This window comes from Meleagris gallopavo, chromosome 7, assembly GCF_000146605.3.
Source record: "Meleagris gallopavo isolate NT-WF06-2002-E0010 breed Aviagen turkey brand Nicholas breeding stock chromosome 7, Turkey_5.1, whole genome shotgun sequence".
In the NCBI taxonomy this organism is placed as follows: Eukaryota; Metazoa; Chordata; class Aves; order Galliformes; family Phasianidae; genus Meleagris; species Meleagris gallopavo.
The window spans coordinates 26218132-26238380 of NC_015017.2; positions in this window are offsets into that span (position 1 = coordinate 26218132).

Consider the following 20249-nt stretch of genomic DNA (forward strand, 5'->3'; position numbering starts at 1 on the left):
TGTCTGCTGTAGGATAGAGGGAGATGGAGACAGAATAAACCATCTGAGTTCATATGCTTACACCTGATAAGCCAAAGGTGACCTTTCAATACATTCTTGCAGGCTCACAGTACATATCGAATATTCAGCTGCAGTCTGACATTGAAGAAACATTGGGACCTACAGCAAAATGAAGGAATTTGTCCTCTGACCCATACAGAGCTATAGATATGCTCTGCAGGTGACCCCAGGTGTAGAAACCAGTGAGTGTCGATAAGTGTGAGGCAAGGAGGAAAGTAAATGCTGATCTCTCACACAGCATTCCAGCTCTGGGTCCTAACTCATCCTATCCTAAAGGTACACAGCAGTTCCAAAGCACCCTGTTTTCTTCTAGTCAAACCCAGCAGTAACCTGGCAGCTCTTTGTTACTCCCTGGCATACCTGAGCACTATGCTGTCCTCTCCTACCCCAAAGCCTTTCAAGTCAAGCAATCCTCGAGTCCAGTGGAAAAAACCAAATAGCAAAAGGGAGCTTTAGTGTTGACTGCTGCTGCAGGAATGGCACATCACTGCTGTTTGATCACATTGCCTGTTCCCTGGCTCAGCTCCGGGCTATCATAAGCCTCACGCCTTAAGTAAGTGTAAGACTAAAGGCATCGCATGCTCAGCTTATTTTCTACCATGTGATTGTGTTTAACTTCTCCCCAACTACTCTGATAAATGCCTGCTTGGAGACTTGCCACTCACCTTCATTTTCTTGCAAAATCCTCACAGAGAACTTATTTCTCGAGGATTAGAGCTTGAAGGATAAATCATTCCTTCCCATAGCGCACAAGAGCCGTTCTGCTTGGCTGACCTTCCCAGCAAAGAACCAGGGAAATGCCAGGAGGATGAAGCAGGCAGGGACGAGGATAAGCTGTTCAGTGCTGGTGAAAGGCACTGTGGGGAGGACCAGTCACATCCAAGGTCTCCAGGGACATCAGCACAGGGGACCACAGAGCCTCACAATGCCTCAAGAAAGGAGAACATGGAGTCCAGCAGGGCTGAGCAGATTTGCCAAGTGCTGCCTCGCAGGCTTTGCTGCACTGAGATATGCCTGACAGACTTGTTAAACTGGGCAGTTTGTCCCAGACAACGGAGAAGAGTAACTTGCTATTGCCAGGTGTCTCCTGCCTTCATCAGAGAGATTCAGCAAGTCTGGTACATTTTCCACTCTCCACATTTGCAACACTTTAGTCCCAAACAGATTAATTTATGAGTCATACCCATCACCCCAAAATCCTTTTTTCCACAGGAGGGGAGTAACTGAAGCCATCTCATTCAAGCTTGAAATAAGTGATTAAATAAGCCTTCAGGTCTTATCCTAATTTCTCTGACATAGGTTTTGCAAATTGCACCAAAGCACAGTCTCCCTTTTGTTTCAGAAATCCAACCAGCTAGAGGGAAGCAAAAGGCACATTTCAAAGAGTTGTACACAGGATTTTAACAAGGTACAACGCTGCTGTGAATTTTGTGCTCTACTACAGCAAACCCAACGGACACAGCACGATCTCTCTCCTGCCCTGACAGGCGCATCACTCCGCTTTGGCTGCTTTGCAGAACACCAGCAGTCTCAAGGGAAAGAATGCCATAAGCATCTTCTTTTTCAAACTAAAGGTCAACAAGAAAAATAAAGGTGCTGTGACTGTCTGCTTTCTTAGCTGTTCAGTTAACCAAAGCTGTGCTGCAGGAACTAGTGGATGCAGTACAACAATTAGACAACTGTAGTTCTTTTTTCTCTTCTAACGGCTAAAGCAGCAACCAGTCTTACAGTGTGTCTGTTAATTGTAGCAGTAAAGGTACAACCACAGCAATTATCTAAATGGGTTCAGTTTCCTGGGTTTCTTTCCTTTCTTAGGTTAAGCAATTGAGTGCGACTTTCCCTGAGTTTAGAATTTCATCCGAGCTTTCATTGTCTGCTCCATGACACAAATGAGGATCGCTAATAACAAGAGGAAAAATCTGCCATCTAGTTTCAAAACTAGAGAACATAGAGAAAATCTTCCCTCATCCTATTCTCCCATCCTACTGCATTCAACACAAGTTTACACAGCCCATTGGTGGTCACTGCTTAACTCAGGTCACTTTCAAAGCATCTCCACCATTGCCATTGTTTCCAGAAAAAGAATTGGTCTTGGCCAAGGTCATGATCACAGCAGCCAGAGGTATACGGTTAGCATCCAGGTGTTCTAGAGAAAAAGAATTCCTCTATATAATCTCCTGTACATCATTGTGCTATAGCACAAACACTTCCACCATGGAGAATGTAGGAATTACTGTATGTGAACTCCTATTTTGGTCAGATTAGCTACTAAATATTCTGAAAGTAGTGGAAAAACTGATTACAAAATTTTAAGGAATCACTTGGAGATCTTAAGCATTCTTGGCTTTCTTTCTGTGGAATTTTTCAAGCTGTTTGGAAAATTTGCTTGACTGACATGAAAGGTTGCACCTGAGGGGTCCTACTGTTCCACACATCTGTGCACTTGGCAGCAGTGCCCTTGATGAATTTTTCTGGCTGCTCTTTAAGTCTCAGCAGCTTCTTCTTATGACACAGTGTAGTTTTCTCCTTGTGTTCCTCTTTCAGAAAGGCTGTGATGACAGGATACTTCCAGACTGCCTCGAAGGAAAGGCCAGCTCACTGATTTCAGTAGTGCACTTTCAAGGTGACCCGAACTCCTAGTTGTTTCCTTTACTTTGGGAAGGAGTACCTTGTTTTGTTTCACCAATGCACCACTCTGTCTCTTGGAGGATATCACTCCAGCAGTCCTCCTGACAGCGTAGCAGAAGGATTGCACAGATTAGCATTCCCCTTGTGGCAAAAGAAGGCTGAGTATCTCAGTTTATGTAGTAAAGGCTCTTGGAGACACAATCGTGACATCTCGAGTCCCAGCTGGAGTAACGTGGCAGCAAGTGCTGTGAGGCACCCTAGGAGACAGCATCACACAGCAGCACCTGCAGAGCTTTCAGTGGGTCAGCACTCTGAACTCCACTGGATGACTTCTGAGGAGGAGAAAGAAAGTCCTATTTGCAATGAAACCCATTCCAGGACAGATCGCCCACAGCTCCTGTTGCCCTACAGGGTGCATATGAACAACAGATTCTGCACTTCATGGAACACCATTAGCCACTCCACTCCCCTCCTCAGCTGGAGGAAGAGCCCATGGGGTTTACAATCAGGCAGAGCCAAAGCTTAGTTTGACTCAGCTGACATTTGGGACCTTCATCAACTTCCCAGCCCTGTGTACACACCACGAACCAAGCAGTCCCACGCTTTGGGGGTCACACAGAGAAGATCTTGTCTACCATCCATCCTGGTGCTGAATAGCACACAGCAAGCACCATTAGCCTGAACTGATTGCAGCCTCCAACCCTGTTCCCTGTCTGGCTCCAAGATCCCCAGATCAGTTGCACATGCTTCTTGGAGGTAGACCTGAACCGGGAACACCCATCCAGCCCCCACCAGTTCTGGGAAGCACAAAGCTAGACAGGAGCCTGTTGTACAGATTGGCACCATCCAGTTCCCACTTGGACACAGCAGCAAATAGTTTAGGCAAGGCACAAATGAATTTTGTCTGCAGCAAGAAAGAAGTAAAAAATCAAGTCATACTAAATGGAAAATAAAATCAGGTGCTTTTTTACCAGCATAATTCAACCTATTTAATCTCGGGATGTATAAGACCTGAGTCCTGATGCTGGACCAACTAGCAAGACACAACCGAGAAGGAATGGGGTGTTAACACAGAACCAGTCCTACAAAGTTGGATCCATCAGGGTTGCTGAAAGGATTCCTAATTCTTGTTCTAACATTGCACCAAGAGTCCCAGTCTGCTCTTTGAAGTGCATATGGCAGAGGAAGGATATCACACCTTAATTCTGCTAGTAAGGTATACGTCATCAGCTTCTGCCCCCTAAACCTTGAATTTTGAGTGCATTAGTGACTTCCTTCACTGATATTTCCGACAAGGCAATATGAAGCCTAGTAGAAAAATATCTTCCAACATTATTCTATTGATTTTAGTTCATTATCTGCACTGGGACCTAGCCCAGCACCTCCTGAAGCTGATGGAAGGTAGATGAGTGGAGTCCTTTCAAGCCAACAGTGCATGCCCCACTGGCGAACTCAGAATTATGTCCAAGGGAGGAGGGAGATGCTGTGGAGGGTCAGGGAGATGATCTCATCCTACGACTTATTTGGTCACCTCTCAAGGCTGCCAGACACTGGAGTACTGCTTGCAGGGGCAGGTTTGGCGTGAGAAAACCTGGACTGCAGCAATGCCAACAGTCCTCCTCAGCGAGGGTGTCCACAGGCAGTCACACTGCCCACTCTGCTGAGCATGGAGGTCCAAAGCAATGCTTCTGAAGAAAATCTGGGAAGGCTGTTCTCCAATCAACTGTGTCAACCTAGGGATTAGTCCTAAAAAGTCCAAAGCTGCATGCTGCTCGTTTTACCAGGCAGTGAGAGCCCTGACAGAGAGCTGGTGCAGCTGGCCAGGCTCTGCCTCTGCATCAGAACATCACAAGCCTTTTCTCTTCCTACCTACTAGAAAGAAGAAAGTCTCTTTCTTTTCTTCTTGTTTGCACATTTTCAACTCCTCAATTCCCAAGTCTCCCTGTGGGCCTCTCTAAACAACCCCCTCCCTTTCAGATGCTGATGCTTTTCATCTAATTAGACAGCGGGCCAGACCAGAGTTGGGTGTAAATCAGTAGAGCTTGTCAATGCTAATTTACATCTGCTGAGAATTCCCCTTCCTTCACCATTTAGCAGAGTTATATGACATGTCTTTTATCTAACCTCGCAGTTTAACTTGCCATTCCCCTTTCCTGGCCCCTGAGCCTCCTGCTTTGCTTGGAACTCCCTGTAGGCTAGCTGGATAAGTCACTTATTTGCAATGTAAAGCATCTCTCAGTGCCACAGCCGCATGCAAACAAACCCAAGAGAGGCACATTTAACAATAATTCTGCAGCAAACCCTGCTCCAGCTTCTTCTGGCAGCAGTTCCCTGCAGCACACACTGCTTAAGACTTGCTTAGGAAAGAGATATGTCCCTTACCATCACCATGCAATGCAGGACCCCTCTAGAGGAAGGCAGGGGATGGAGATCAAGAGGTCTGACCCCACAGTGGCTCTAAACTCTCTTCTTTCTCCCAGAAGCTGATGGTGACAGCCCACCACCCAGCACAGCACCGTGTACACCCTGTCGATAGGCAGGACACCATTAATGACTTCTCGTTGCTATGGTGATATTGATGGATAGTCCCTGGGGTTGGTGGGAATTCAGGGAAAGCTAGAAAAAAAGCAGGTCAAAAAAATTCTGCACGAAAGTGTGAGTTTGCCTATAAATGGACAGTTGAATGACAACCAGAATGGATTCAGCGGCACTGTGCACTTTCTGAATCCTCCTCCCTTTTATGGGAACAAGGCAGCGCAGAGCCAGCACCATCACTCCTGCCAGCAGCAGGACTCTGCTGCTTCAGTACTACGAGGATATCTGCAGGCCTTTCATTACTAGGCACTATTTCTGCAGCTTCACCCTGGCAATTTACTTCACACACAGAGTCAAAAACTTGGCTCCAGTGAAATTACCTGGAGCTCAGCCAGCAGGCAAAGAGCCAAGAGTTTCCCTAGCTCTCAAAAGGTCTTATCACAAGTGACAATTTCATTCAGCTACCACAACAGCCACCAGCAAACTTCTGCCTTTAAAGAGCTGTTTCAAGTGCGGAAAAGCCACTGCAATACTGCTTTCTTTGCTCAGCTTTCCAGAGGCTCAGCACAGTGCACTTCCTCACAGCTTTCTCTGCAGTACATGGTGCAGTGTGATCTCTTACCCTTCATCCAAGCTGAGTAATGAGGCAGTGACCGCTGGCAAGGACAGGCTGTGCTCCACTTGCAGTTGGGCACTGTCACCTTGCACCAAGTTCTCCAGGGATGTCGGGTATAGGAACTGGCTTTCTAAAACGTCACTTCTCTCTTTGGCCTTGCAATATGCAGGAGTAACATTTCTAATCCAGGCTACTGACATCGTAATAAAAGAGCAATAAAATCTCAGCAGACTTCTTCTGCACACACCATTTACCTGAGCCCATTGAGGGATGTACAGACTGCAAGGTGCTTGTTTTGTGGCCCAGATTTTAATACAAATAGTATATTTTAGAGCATGCTTATTATCCTAACAACAGTTCTATGTTTTCTGCTGTGCTTTGTCTAGGAGTTGCTCTGAACATGCACAAACTCATTAAAGAACTTTTTACTGCTAACCGTGGTACCGCTCCTGGTAAGTAATCACCTGGTGGGCACTTATTCCAGAAAGCTGTTATTTATGCCATAAGAACAGATCCAAAACAATATCATTACGCTGCCAGTCTTGCCAGTAACTGCCCCTGCGTAGATCAGATCCAAGTGATGTATCAGCTTTTCCATCACTCATGCCTTCAGATCCTTCACTCTCATGTGAATAAGGACCTGGAGACAAAATCACTCTAACTCTCTTCTGCATCCTTTGATAAATGTGATTTTAATGGACTATGGAGTGTGAAAGCACTTTATGACACGAACAGATCCCAAGAGCAAAATTCAGTGAGTTTCTCCTACATCACATGTGGCTGTTCATCAAATTTATTAGGCAAGATTCCTAAGCACAGAGGCCTAGCCAACACTGACAGAGGCTTTCTCTCATACAGCAACTCTTTGATCAGACTGTCAGCATCATTTATTTGCTTGTGTTTCATATTCTTGAATACTCCAGTAAATTATTTTTCCCAGCTGACTATCAGAGACAAAGGCTGCTCTTTCAACTTGGATTTGCACCTCTTTCCTTCACCTCCACTTCAATTAGCTATGAAAATGTTTTTTTCCTCCAGCTCCTTTTGTCAGCCTGCCTATATTAGATGCTTTAGCAATACTGATGGCTGGAGAAGACTCCAGTTGGTGTACTCCCTACAGGAAAGGCTGTGGTTAGCAATTAGCAAGCTTAATGTCTTGCTTGACCTGCTGCTGGCCAGGGCAGGGTGCACAGAAACAAGAGTAGCATCATCTTTCTCCCAGCTGGGAACAAGGAAATGGGTGTCTGTGAGCATCACAGGTGGAAGAAAGGTTTCACCACTAATGAGGTGTGGTGACATAGTCAGGAACTATTTTTTTTTTTTTGCTCTGGGAGATGGGGGAGGCTATAGGAACATAATATCTTTAAATAAGATCTTTGTTACACGTTCATCACATCATAAGTAGTTTACTGGCAATGTTTATATATCATCACCATCAAAAAACAAATTCTATGACTGATCAATATCAGCAAACATGCTCATGCTCTAAGGATGCTCCTAACCACACACATATATATTTTAACTTCTTAGTATTGCTAATGGACTTTGTCTTTTTGGTGCTCCACTACTTGATACTCCAAAAGTTGATGGGAGACAAGATTTGCCCCTCTGTTTTAAGTCAGCTGCAAGAAAATGGGTTTGTTTGCTTGAACACACTAGATAACTGCATCTTCTTGCAGTGTGGGTCAGCCAATACACATGTAAGATGCTGAAGAAAAGTAAGAATGAACATAGCAATTCTGCAGTTCTTTCTAAGCAAGTGAAGGAGAAGATAAGGACATTAAGCCAGACCCCTCATCCTGCACCATGGATCTCAGGTACTGGCTGTGTCACATAGCTCCATGGTGCTAAGCATAAAGGAGACACAGAACCGGTGTCAAGACACCCTGTGGGCCTTCCAAGGCCACTGTCTTGCTGCAGGTTCTGAAGCTGGCTGCTCCCAACCAGCTCTGAGCTCTGCATTTCCCTAGCAATAAGAGACATCATGACTTTCTTCCCGTTCTGCAAAATGTTCCAAGTATCTCATGAAGGTTGCTATATATAAAATATTTTTTTTTTGCAACTGGGGGAAAAAAAGAAATAAGACACAGATCATGGTAGCTGACAGAAGTCCCTGACTGCCAATTGAAATTATCAAGGCAGGACTAAGCTGATCCAGGAGCAGCAACATGGCTGAGCTGCAGGCAAACAACCAGATTTCTTCTAATAACTAATTTGGCTCCTACACAGCACTGAAGTCTGAAGCCTTTGCAGTTGTCTCCAAGTACTGACACCTACCCAAAGCTGAACACTCTACAGCAGGGAGAGACAGAACCACACTACAGTTGGATGGTATCAATCAAAAGAGAGGACATACTGCCTATGCAGATACCCAATCACTCCTAGTAAGTAGATCTGAAGCCTTCACAAATTCCTTTTTTAAGAAGTGCCCTGAGAAGATGGTGCCTTATGCTACAGCCAATATGATGGTAAAAGTCTCATACAACACAGCTCCTCAGAAAGTGATTTAACCTCAGCTTCACAAATACTGTCTGTCAAGAATTTCTGCATGTAGCTATAACACCTCTGAAAGTTTAATTACTTTCAAGTAAGACAAAATGAGCTATGTGACCTTTCCCACCCCAGAATCCTGTAGGTCAGCATTATTTAAGACAACTGGGAGCCTGAAAAGCTAAACATTAGTGTTGGCAGATGAACAGATGGATGGATTACTGCCAGCACAATCCATCTTCCCACTTGCCTCCATAGGACTGGGTGACATTCAAAGCTAACTACTTCCCTATGCAAAGAGAAATGCATGCAGTGCAATGAGCAGGCTTTAAAAAGGACTCATCAGCTGGCAGGACCAGTAGCAAAATGCTTTATGGCTGCTATTTAATGTTGCAGGCGAGGCTATAAACAAGAGACATCAGGCTGTGACAAAAATGGGTACTGTAATGACTGCAGTGGATTTGCTATAAAGAAACTCCCTAGCAAGTTGCAAAAATCTGTCAGGATTCTGTCACTTTTCCTCTGTATATAAACGCCCTAAATGTAATTAACCTTTTAATCAGAGCAGATAAAATCATGTGTTATCATCGAAAGGGATACTATCTACAGTTTCAGGAAAAATTTTCAACTGCTTGGTATTTTTTTTTTTTCCTTGGGATTCCAATATTAAATCATCCAACCACTGAAAAAATAAAAAAGAGCAAAGTCCATTTTGTAGATTTATCATGACGTGGTAATGTGACTGTACAGACATCAGCTAGCCTGGAAGTTACCAGGCAGACTCAGTTCAGAGCCAGCTCACATAGCTGATTCTAACACGTACATTTGTGCCTTTAACACCCTAAAGGACAGTCACATTGCTGACTGCCCTGCAGTACCACCCAAATCACAACGTATGTTGTGGCTATCGTTTCTGCAAGGGGTGAAGTCTTCAGGACTTACTATACAGGCTGGCAAACAACAGCACTGTTGATCAAGTCAGGCAGAGCAGCCAAGTGCAGACAAAGTCTGGTCCTGGGATCCAGGTGAACAGAGCTTCCTGTAACATGGAGCATCTAGCTTCACTGAACTTGCCTATATAATTGAAACCAAAAACGCACTCATTTCCATTTACTATTGCCCATATGCCACTGCTAAATATACTTAGGTATTAGCATTTATGTGACATTCAGTACAAAATCCATATGGCTCTTTTCAGCAAGCAGCAATAGTAAGAAGGGGGAAGTGCAAAGATTCTGGAGATAGAACCTGCAAAGCTCCTTCTAAGCACCACGAAATGCTCATTGCATTTTAGAGACAGTTGTGGGGCCTATTCTGCTCTTCCCGTGTGGGCACAGTAGGATTGCACCCCTTGCCCAAGGCTGCTGCCCAACCTGCCTTGCTGCCAGTTCCCACCTCTGCCTCCTCACCAGGGACGTTCCTCTCGCTGCTCCCTGGCATGGAGTTTTCTGAGTCCTCGGATTTGGAGTGCTACTTCCCCAGGTTAAATAGAAGAAAGAAATGTTTATAATGGAAAAAAAGAACAAAAAAACAAGAGTTTTCAAATGCCCATGCAGCAAGCACTGCCAGATGACCTTCCAGGGCGGATATAGGAGTAAAGCAACTCAAGACTGGCGTCAGCGGCCTTTCTGACTTCCGAGTGGCAAACAACACAAAGGAAATCCTTTGAAGGTTAAGGATTTGCTTTAGTAGATAAAGTGCAAAAGTGTTTGCTATCACTGTCTAAATCACAGAAAAATAGGGCAGGTAATTAACTGCTTCTGGGTACTGCTTACCTTAGCCATCAAGCCCGTTAAACATTCACATCCACAAAGACAAAAGCTGTGTGCCTGCCAGAGCCTGCAGTCAGATCAGTGAGCCAGGGCCTCCAGTCCTATAGATGATGGGATCTGAACTCCAAAACTTGCTGTATCCTTTATGGGCACTTGCTGTGTTAGATTTAATGTTGACAGATAGCGAGGAATTGATCACAGAATTAAAAACATAACTGGTTGCTTAGTTACCAATGATCTGCACGCAGTTATGTTTGCTGTGTGCAAACAGCCCAGTACAAACCAATTACCCATCATTACAACTCTGAAAACGCTGCTTTCAGAGAGCTGAAAACAACCATGTGCCAGATCGTAAAGGAGCATTAAGCAGAAAAATCAAAATTATAATTGAAAGTTTGGGTTTGGTTTGTTTGGCTTTTTTGCTAAGTTTTCAAATAGGCACTCTGTGACTGAGCATAATAAATACATTGGCTTGGGAAAAACAATAGTGTTCTTGTTTATTAGGAAAGTGAAAGCAGGTGTGGTACACTGGGGAAAACAGAAAGTAGTGAATTAAAACGATAAGCTAAGAATTGTGCAAAACTGATAAGGGGGAAAAAAAAAAGGGAGGAAAGAAAAAGCTGCAGGATTAATGATAGCATGAAGCAGCTGAAATCTGTTGGGTCCTAAAAGCAGCACAGTCTCATTCCCACAATGCAGTGGAACAACAGACAGCAGCAGTGCCCTGAATGTAGAGTGAGTAGAAGCTCCCTCTGCCAGCTGCTCAGCACTAACTGCCCTGGCAGCTCTGTAAAATTGATCTGAGATGATTAACGTTCTTGCTTCACTACTAAACATGAGATTAGTGGCCTTAGACTTGGGTCACTTTGGAAGATAACATAGGAGCAGTGCATTCCTGTTAGCTGGGAACAGAAGCTAGACCACACAGCAGACTACAGGTGCCTGATTTCATGGCGAAGATCTGTAACGCCCAGAATAATCTCGTGGGGGCACTGATGAGTAGTGGAAATGGGTATGACGTGGAGAACAGAGTCCAACCTCCATGTGAGGCAGATGAGAAGAGCCAGCAGGTGCAATAATTAGAGATCTGCAGATATCCTCTCCACATCTTAAAACACAAATATATGGATATTGCTATTTAGCAAACTGTGAGGGGAGACACTTTGATTTCTCACTATTAGATGCTGTTCTTTCATGCTCCATCCACAAAGATTGAACAATTAAAACTCCCCTAACCATGACCTTCCTTTAGCAAGGTCTGTCCTTCATTTATCAATCAAAGTCTTAGTGCCAGGTCTGTGGATAAGCCACTATACTTGAATGCATTATTAGCAGCATATTCATGACCAAAGAACCACTGGCAAGTTAGGTACTCATGGGCTAATCCATGGACCAATTCATCACCATGGCCAGCACTGCTTGTGTCAGCCTCTTCTCCCAGCAGTTCATCTTAGCTCTCCTAAAATATGTGATAACAAAAGCAGCTACAGAGATTTCTGCCTTCCTTAAAAACATTCTAAAGTGCAGCTAGGCTACATCTGATCACGTCCTTACAGCAACTTAAGCTCTCTGAAGATATGAACAGTCGGGGCAGGTGCAACAACTGTAGAAATGGGTTTGGAGTGAACTCTCTTCTTCTCTCTGACAAAATCTGCACTGTCCTAAATTCAAGAAGGATAAGTGCCCCAGGTGCAAATCCTTTCCAAGACCTGTGCTGGAGAAATCCTCTGATCTATGTAATGCACAGTTTTTACGAGAAGGAGAGAAAGGATGAACTAGTTCAATCTTGCTTCTTAATGCAACACAGTACCATATGGAAAAAATAAATTCTACTGGTGACAAACAATTTTTTTGCCTTTAACTCCATCATGAGATTGATTCTTTTTTCAGCAAGGAAAGTGGAAACAAACAAAAGGTGGAGTAATTTTGAGGTTGATAGCCCATGAACAGAAACAAGAATGTTTCTGCACACTGAAAGATGTACAGAAACTGCCAACACTGCTTCAGTGTCAGAAAGCATTTTCTGTTGTTGAGCTTGAGCAGAAACACAGGGAAAGATAGGCTACAAGAGTCACCAAATTAGCTTCCATGTTGCTGTGGCAGCTATTACATCATGCTGAGGTTTATCAGCAGCCCGGACAGGATTCGTGCATGGCACTGAGATGCCACTAGCATACGCACCAGCAGTACCAGATTGATCCACGTAGATGTTTACTAAATAGACTGGTTCATAAATGCTACAGTCTGCCCACTCTGGAGAAATATTAGAGACCTGGTAACAATTTCAGGAGAACGAGTCTGTACAAAAGATGGAAAGTGCCTATTAGCTTCTGCGGAGTCCAGGCCATCTGTCTGAAGGGTTACTCTCAGTTCCAGAGGTCAGCAGTTAGCAGCTGAGTCCACTTCTGTACATGCAGAGGAACCTTCCCTATGTAAGGACACAGCTTTGGGATGCCACAAGAGACAGGGGAGTTCTGTTGCCTCTGCTGACTGCTGTAGATCTGCCCCAAATTAGCACTGTTTGCTACTAATCTCATTAACAATAAAGGCCCTCAGGTAAGTAAACCTGGACACAATGAAAAAGGCCCCAAGAAATAAAGGGCTTACCTTATCATACTCCAGTTGGCAGCAGTGTCTAGAACATGGTGGAAAATTTGAGCTATTAAAATTAATGAAGGAACTGGCTATTCTTGAATAATTCATTACATATCAGCTGCTGCTGAGGTAATAGCAGCTCAGTGAGATCCTCTTTAGCACCTCACAGCGCCTAAAAATCTTTAGCTAAAATAAAATTGAAGATTGGCTAGTTAAAGGTTGAAGGGCTTTCTCTGTGTGAGGCAAGAGGCCCCGATTCCCATCACTGAGGTCATCCAGCTGCCATCTATGAAAATAGCCAAGGTTTCTCAAATGGAAGACACCCAACTGACACCACGGATTGTTACCAGTACACGAACCATTCTGCCTCAGCCATCAACTTTTGCAGAACATAACAGTTCTATATTTCACAATTCTTTCCAAAAAGCAATCTTAGATTTTTATATTTATCATAAGCTAAGGATATCTGAAGATAATGACCAGAATATCAAGTCAATATGTTTGAAAATGCATTATTTGGTCATGCAAAGAAGTAGGCAGCGCACAGAGATCTTAAAGTATAATGTCTGCTGCTGCTAAGGGCTTTCATTACTACAGGAATCAAATTGCCCACATCTGGGCAACGACAGAGCTGGATTTTGGAAGCATGTCAGTAGACCTAGAAAATGGTTAAATGGTTACTCTTATGCCACTTGTTGAAACAAGGACTCTTTTTCACCTATGCTGGTAAGTGGTAAAACCTTCAGTAAATGTCAAAAGCAGCAGGAAAAAATCAGGCACAGTAATTAGACCAAAAAATAACCCCACACATTTCTCTTCCTCTATTTCCTCCTTACGCAGAATAGAAGAATTAATAAAGTTAATAAAGAAAGAGAAAAAGGATAAATGCAGTGAACACCCTCCTGCCTTTCAGCTGTTGGTATAAGGAATGCTAAGGCAGTCACGAAACCCTTCACTAGCCACAGATGAAGACCCTGTCAGAAGTCCAGAACTTTCTCTCTTCCCAACAATCTTGCAGCAGTACTGATCTCAGCTCTAGTTAGCACTGCCTTCCTTTGTCCACCACCAGAATTTGTGATTCAGTGATGGTACAGCAGCTCTGAATCATATTCAGATAGACAAGAAGGCCTTTAGCTCAAGACCCCAATGAACAGGGAGAGATCTCTATGCCTGCTAATTGCCACAAGTCAGATTTTATTTCCAGGTGCCATTCTTGTTTCAGCCAAAGCAAATGATTTTGCTCAGGCCTCAGTGACTGAAATATTTTGGTAGAAGTACTCCAATGTCAGCAGCTGACACCCTGAGACATTTGACCTAGCTCTGTGAGATAAGACCACCAATGTCTCCTCTTTCCACTCCTCTCCAAAAATACTGCATCATCAATCACTTGTGAGATTAAAGCCTACCCCCTTTGCCTGGAAGCAAAGGCAGCACTTTCTTTTCCAGCTGTCTCCTCTCTGTGGGAGGTCACACTGATTTACACCCCTGAGCTTTTTGTGGACATGGGCAAAGATAATTTGGAGAAGCCACAAAGTGATATTGCAACTTCTCACCCTGGTGCACAGATGAAGCAATTACTGTAGTGCTTACAGTTGCAGGGTGGGAGGTGCAGTGAAGGTTGTATCTGGTAACATGAGACCCGAGGTCTGATCCTTGATTTCCTCATATCCATGAGACACTCCAATCCCTATCTTTCAACTCTGACATCTGTAAAAGACAGTTAACAAAGCAAACCTGCCAGCACCTATGAAACCAGACCCTTCCTCTCCTCAAGGTGCTTGAGTATCAAGGAAGCAGTGTACTCTAACTATCTGAATTAATTGAACACTGGGACCTCTGTTCCAGTAGAATGGAATGGACTTTCAAAGAAAGTTTTCTGAACTCTTAAAAGTTTTCTTCTCACATTGCCACCCTAACTTGTGAGACAACAATTGCTACATGGCTGCTTTGCTTTCTTCCTTGAGGAGACCAGCAGGCATTGAATCATAGAATCACAAGGTTGGAAACAACCTATAAGATCATCTAGTCCAACCGTTTTCTCGTTACCATTGCTACCACAATTTGACTGCATTTTCTCCAAGCAAGACATCATCTCTGAGATATGATCTCATGATAATGCTGTGAGGAGTTGAAGTTTGGAGCTGGGAGTAAAGAATTTCACCATTAAAGGAATAAATAAAGCATCATTGCAGAAAATGGCAAAGAAGTCTCGAAGATAAACTATTTCCTTCAAGTGATTCTGTGAATGAAGTAGAGAAGCAAGTGTTTCACTATTTCCAAAACAGTCCTATTTTTTTTCAGGACAACATTAGAAGTACACTTCAGCAGAGAGACAGTTTTGGAGAAGGGTGTCTCCCTAAGGTGCTGATGTATGCCAGTTTCTCACTGTGCCTCAGTTTTCCTGCCTATTGCTATTTCCCAGTCTTCCAAAAGTGCTTTCCTAAGCTGTTGCTTTCTCTGAAGAAACTGGTAACAGCAGCTCCTCACTGTTAAGGGGTCACTGTGAGTAGTGCTGGCAGATAGGCACAGGATAGCACTGGAAGCAAAGGAAAACAGAGACAGATAGAAAATGGACGCTTTGATGATGCTACAGATAAGTAACACACAGCAATGTTTGAAAACACAAGTTCTGCAAGATGGAGATAACGGAGGCAGGACCAGATCAGCTCAGATAAATCTGAAGCTTCCTTGCAGCTACTGCAGCCATACTAATGTACACTAAATGAAGATGAGGCTCAACTGTTTTGCTGTTAATTGCCTGGCTGCTCTAATTGGATATGGGCTTCTAAGCCCTAAAGTAAGCTGTGTGAAAAGACAAACCAGTACTTAAATCTCATCTCCTTTATCGTGGCTTGCCCAGTGCTGTGTGGTCAGCACATACGTTCCTGTGCATTAGAACTGTCTAATGCATCTGAAGTTATTGTCCAGATTCTCTGAATTGAGGCAAAGTTACTCTGGCCTGAGCTCAGTTCCTGCTCCAGGGAACGCCCCCAGGCACCAATAACCATCATCAAGAATCAGGTAATAACTACTGAACTGCTGCAAACTCAGCAGTGCAATGACTGCCCTGAGATACCCAATGGCCTGTGATGATACGACACTGGCATCACTCATTCAGTGCAGTGTTCCCCTGGACTTGGGGAGGGACACACTGGTCTCACATGGCAGTAACTGAAAAACCAGTTACTACAATGCAGTGTTTTGAACCAGAAGATGATGAGCTCAGCTCCCTAAAATTGCACACAAAATTTACCATTTACAAATGGTAAAAACACACTGGGTCCCCTGCTGCCATGCCAAGGGGCTAGCACAGAAGGGGATACAGTCAGGCTACTCTTTCCACTCACTGCACAAGGATACCTCCCTTTATCCTTTGGTTCTCTACTAGCCAAGAGTGGACAGAAAACATTCCCTTTTCTGAGCACTGCTCTCCCCTCATCTAAACTGGTGGAGCCCATCAACCAAGCTTGCCGCATGAGGACCAGAGCTGGCCACTGCCTTGCAAAGGGCTTCCCAGGAAGCTGTGTGTTGGAGGAACTCTGCTAGAGAACACCAGCCTGCAGCTCTCCTCCCACCTTGCAACATGATGATAATTCCCCTCAGTGAGGCTCTCTTCTGTGCGCCAGGAGCAGGCTCATCTCCATCAATCCACAAACCTTCACACAGAGTAAATGGAGCAGAAAGGAAGCTGGACTGTTGCATTTAAAGAAACACTGTTACAGACCTGATTTTAGCCTTAGTTACCAATGTAAATAACCCAACCAGAAGCAAGCAGAGGTACCTGCTTGGCTTTCGCTGCTGCTAGGTAGCCAAAGAGCAAGGAAGACACCACACAGAGCTACCAAGGGACACTACAATGAGACTGGCAACTTGTTTGAGCAATTAATCACATCACAAGGCAAGATGAATCAATAATATGTATCGAGCTGGGAAAGTTAATCTGCATCCAGAGCATCATAACAAATTAAAAGGAAATAAAATCAGTACAATTCCACTGGCTCTCATTACTTTCACAGTGGAGAGTAATTAAAATCCATAGGCCAAATTCAATGCTAGAAGAACTCTTCTTCTGAAGCTGGAGGCACTGTCCAAGGGCATTGCTTTCTCCCACTGCTAACTGTGTGTTTCAAACAGCAACAGAGTAAGCAGGCAACCACATTAGAAGCGAGGCACCCTGCTCCTTGCCCTTCCCTCATGTGCAGTCATGTCGCCCTCACTGCCTTGGTGCCTGATGGGTCTGAACCTCAAAAGCTCCAGGCACTTGTATGCAGGGTTCCTACTCTGATGACAAGGCCTTCCCAAGCTGATACAAAACCAGCATTCATCAGCCCTAACCCCTGTCTTGCCTCTTCCCTGCTCCCACTGAGCTGTGCTCTCTCATCCCCACTGCTGAATACAGCCATTCCTGCTATACCCCCTCTTCCTTGCTACAAAAAATTCCTTTCCCCACCACAGAGCAGGGAGCTTCTTAAGCCATCTGGTACAAAAAAAAAATAATGGAAGGGACAGTTAATGCAGCTGCAGGCTATGCGAGTGTCTGTGGCTGTTTCTGGGCAGGCCTACCTGTCATATTGATTTGCTTCATGCTACTGCTAGAGCAATGAAAAGCCTGAGGTATGCACTGACAGCCGGGATAGCTGTTGCAGGGTTATTACTTCCCCTATTTGCATGTGACCAGAGATAGCACAATAGTTTATAGGAGCAATGACTGTGACCCTTGCAGACTTGCTGTATGGCAATTAGGTAAGACAGAACCTGGAAAAAAGGGGAGAAGATCTTCTCTGAAAGATGCAGCTGGCTGTGGAAGCACTGTGGTATTAGCACACCTGGTTCTGAGAGCCTGGAGTGGGATGTCAGTCCTTCCCAGCACCAAGACTCAAAGAAGCTATGCATCCCAACCTTCAAAAGCTTATCAGCTCGGGGTTGCTTATCAGCAAGGGAAGCTTCCATGGCTTACTCTTTCCTCTTCCACAAACAGATTTGCTTTTCTTTCTTTTTTCACCTGTGACTCTGGCTGCTGTTTGTTCACAGCGATGCTCTCAGACCTTTCAGCAAAGCTGTGCTAACAACTTGTGAGGTCTCCCCACTGCAAGTATGTCTTCTCCAAGCATAAGGCCCTGATTTCCAAAACCACGTTGCACCCTCCAAGCAGGAAGCCACACTGTGGCTCACAGACAAGTTATCTTACACTGCAGAAACCTGAATCCTGATTGCCCACAGAGAACAAAGCTGTTGCAAAAGCTGCGGTAGAAAATGGGGCACATGAGTGCAAAACAGTTAAGTACCACAAACCAGGCTTCCTGAGGGAGCACTGCAAGATCTTCCTTAATTGAGAGGTCTCCATTCAGCTCAGGCCTGAGGTTTTTCCAGGTTAAACTACCACAGCAGTGAAACTGTATTGATCCTTTACAAGAAGCTGCCTCCTACTGCAAAGAGGAATATGATCGTAGCACAGCTGCAGTACTATATGTAACAGAGATTAAAACAAAAACTTGGTTAATTACAAATGGGACTCTAGGTTAAACGTGAAATCTCCTGTCTCTAGCAGCATGCAATGCTGTCAGAAAACTGGTTTGAATTTAGCTTAGGTTCTCTGACCTGGTATGCCCAAGGATAGAGATGCCCTTGTCCTGTCTAAAGAATCTTCTCTCTACCTTACTCAGAAGGGAATTGAGCACTTCAGCTGTCCATATGCATGTATTTAGGGTAGAGAAACACCAAGATCAAGAAAATCTCTTGGCAGACTCTCCACTCAGCACCACTTCTTTTGCATGCTTGCTCCAAAGCCACCTCCTCTGCATCTTGTGTTCTGAGCTGAGAACAATGTTGGAAAAGGAAAGCGTCTGTTGCTCCAAGCACCTAACAAACGCTGCCTGTGGAAGGCTCTGTGCTCCTGACCGCAGGATGGGGGAACTAAAACCACTTCTGATCAGCTATACCAAGCACTGATTCCCTGCTAGTCCAGAGGACTCTGCTTCAATTCAGCATCGGCTGCCATTGCTACTAGTCTGCCCACATCACACTTCAAACTGCTGCTTTCCCTCTTGATCTCTGTGCAAGGTGGATTTACCAAGCAAGGGCCTCAAGATGAGCAAGGACTCACTCAGAGGAATGGTAGGCAAGTTCTCCCTGAGGCAAGGCTACAAAGTCAGCAGATAAATCTGTCACAGCAGCTCTGCCTACCTAACATGCATCACTTCTGTGCATGGTCTAAACAGAGCTGTCTCCTCACATCTGATGTCCTTTACTCCCTTCTTCCTGTGGGAAGAAGCTCCCATGAGTCCAGCAGAGCTCTGACAGCCTTGTGAATTACACACTTGTGGTGAAAGCCACTGTTGCCTTTCAGTCACTGAGTGCCTTCCTCGCCATGCCTCCAGAAACAGTCGGACTGCTCCATCACAAACAAATGAGCTCTGACTGGGCGCTGCCATCACTGACTGGAACAGCACTAGGACTGCACCTACAACCAGCACGGTGCCTGGCTGCTCCTGCAGGCACTAACAAAGAACCAAGAGTGTAAACTGCCACTGGCATCTGCTGAAGCTTCATATCCCAAAGGAAAAAATATTTTTGCTTACATGTATCTTTTAGCATTTTAACAGCAGCAGAGGCAAGGGTGTAACACTCTCTCTAGCTAACAGCACTTGCAAAACACAAAGTCATGATCAATTCATAAGAACGCACTGCTGCTTTTTGGCTTCCTGTGTAGAAGAGGGGATAGAGACGGATTTCAAAAGCATCTTTAGTTCTTTCCTGGAAAGAAGTCTTTCCAGGCACTACTTAATTCCCAATTAGGTTATTTCTAGAAGATGAGGGGATTCTAAGAAAGTCCACAGGGGTCTCCAAGTTGCTCCATGGCTTAACAAATAACTTACGATGGTTGAGTTTTGTTTTGTTTTTTTTTCCCTTTTCCCCTTGTCCTTCACCTTGAAGCAGCTGTTAGCAAAGCCAGAGAACTCCTCTTCCCCTCAGTGTATTTAATACAGTCTTGGCAAGGAACTGCACTCTGTCATCTTATGAATATGGGAATTGCTTAATTCTCCAGCTATTCTCATTACCTCATCCCGAGGGTCCCAGCTTTCCATAGCTAATTCCTGAAATCATAGGCTTTCCACTGTCCTTGCTGTCCTTGAGTAGCAAATTGCAGCACCTCACATAACCAATGCTGGTGTCTGCTGTGGGAACACAGCTTTTCCCAGGGTCCTCCCTGAGAAGGGAGGACTCTGTGGACAAGGAAACTGACCCCAGCTCCCCGGGAAGTTCCCAGAGCTGCTCACCTTTTGTCGCTGTAAAGAGGGTTTGAAAACACCCAGCGCTGCAGCATGCTGCAGTGGCTCAGGACTGGCTGAATGGCTCTGAAAGCTGGGAGCAGTAAAACACAATCTGCTGGCAGCAGAGGAGAATCCTTTCCTCTGTTCCCAAAAGCTGCCAAGCTCCCTGCCACCTTCCCCCTCCTGTGAGTCCCACAATGCCCCCCCCTTGTCACATACCTTCTCAGTCCACCTTCCTTCTCTCCATCCATGCATCTGTTTTGTGCCCCCTCATTATTTCTC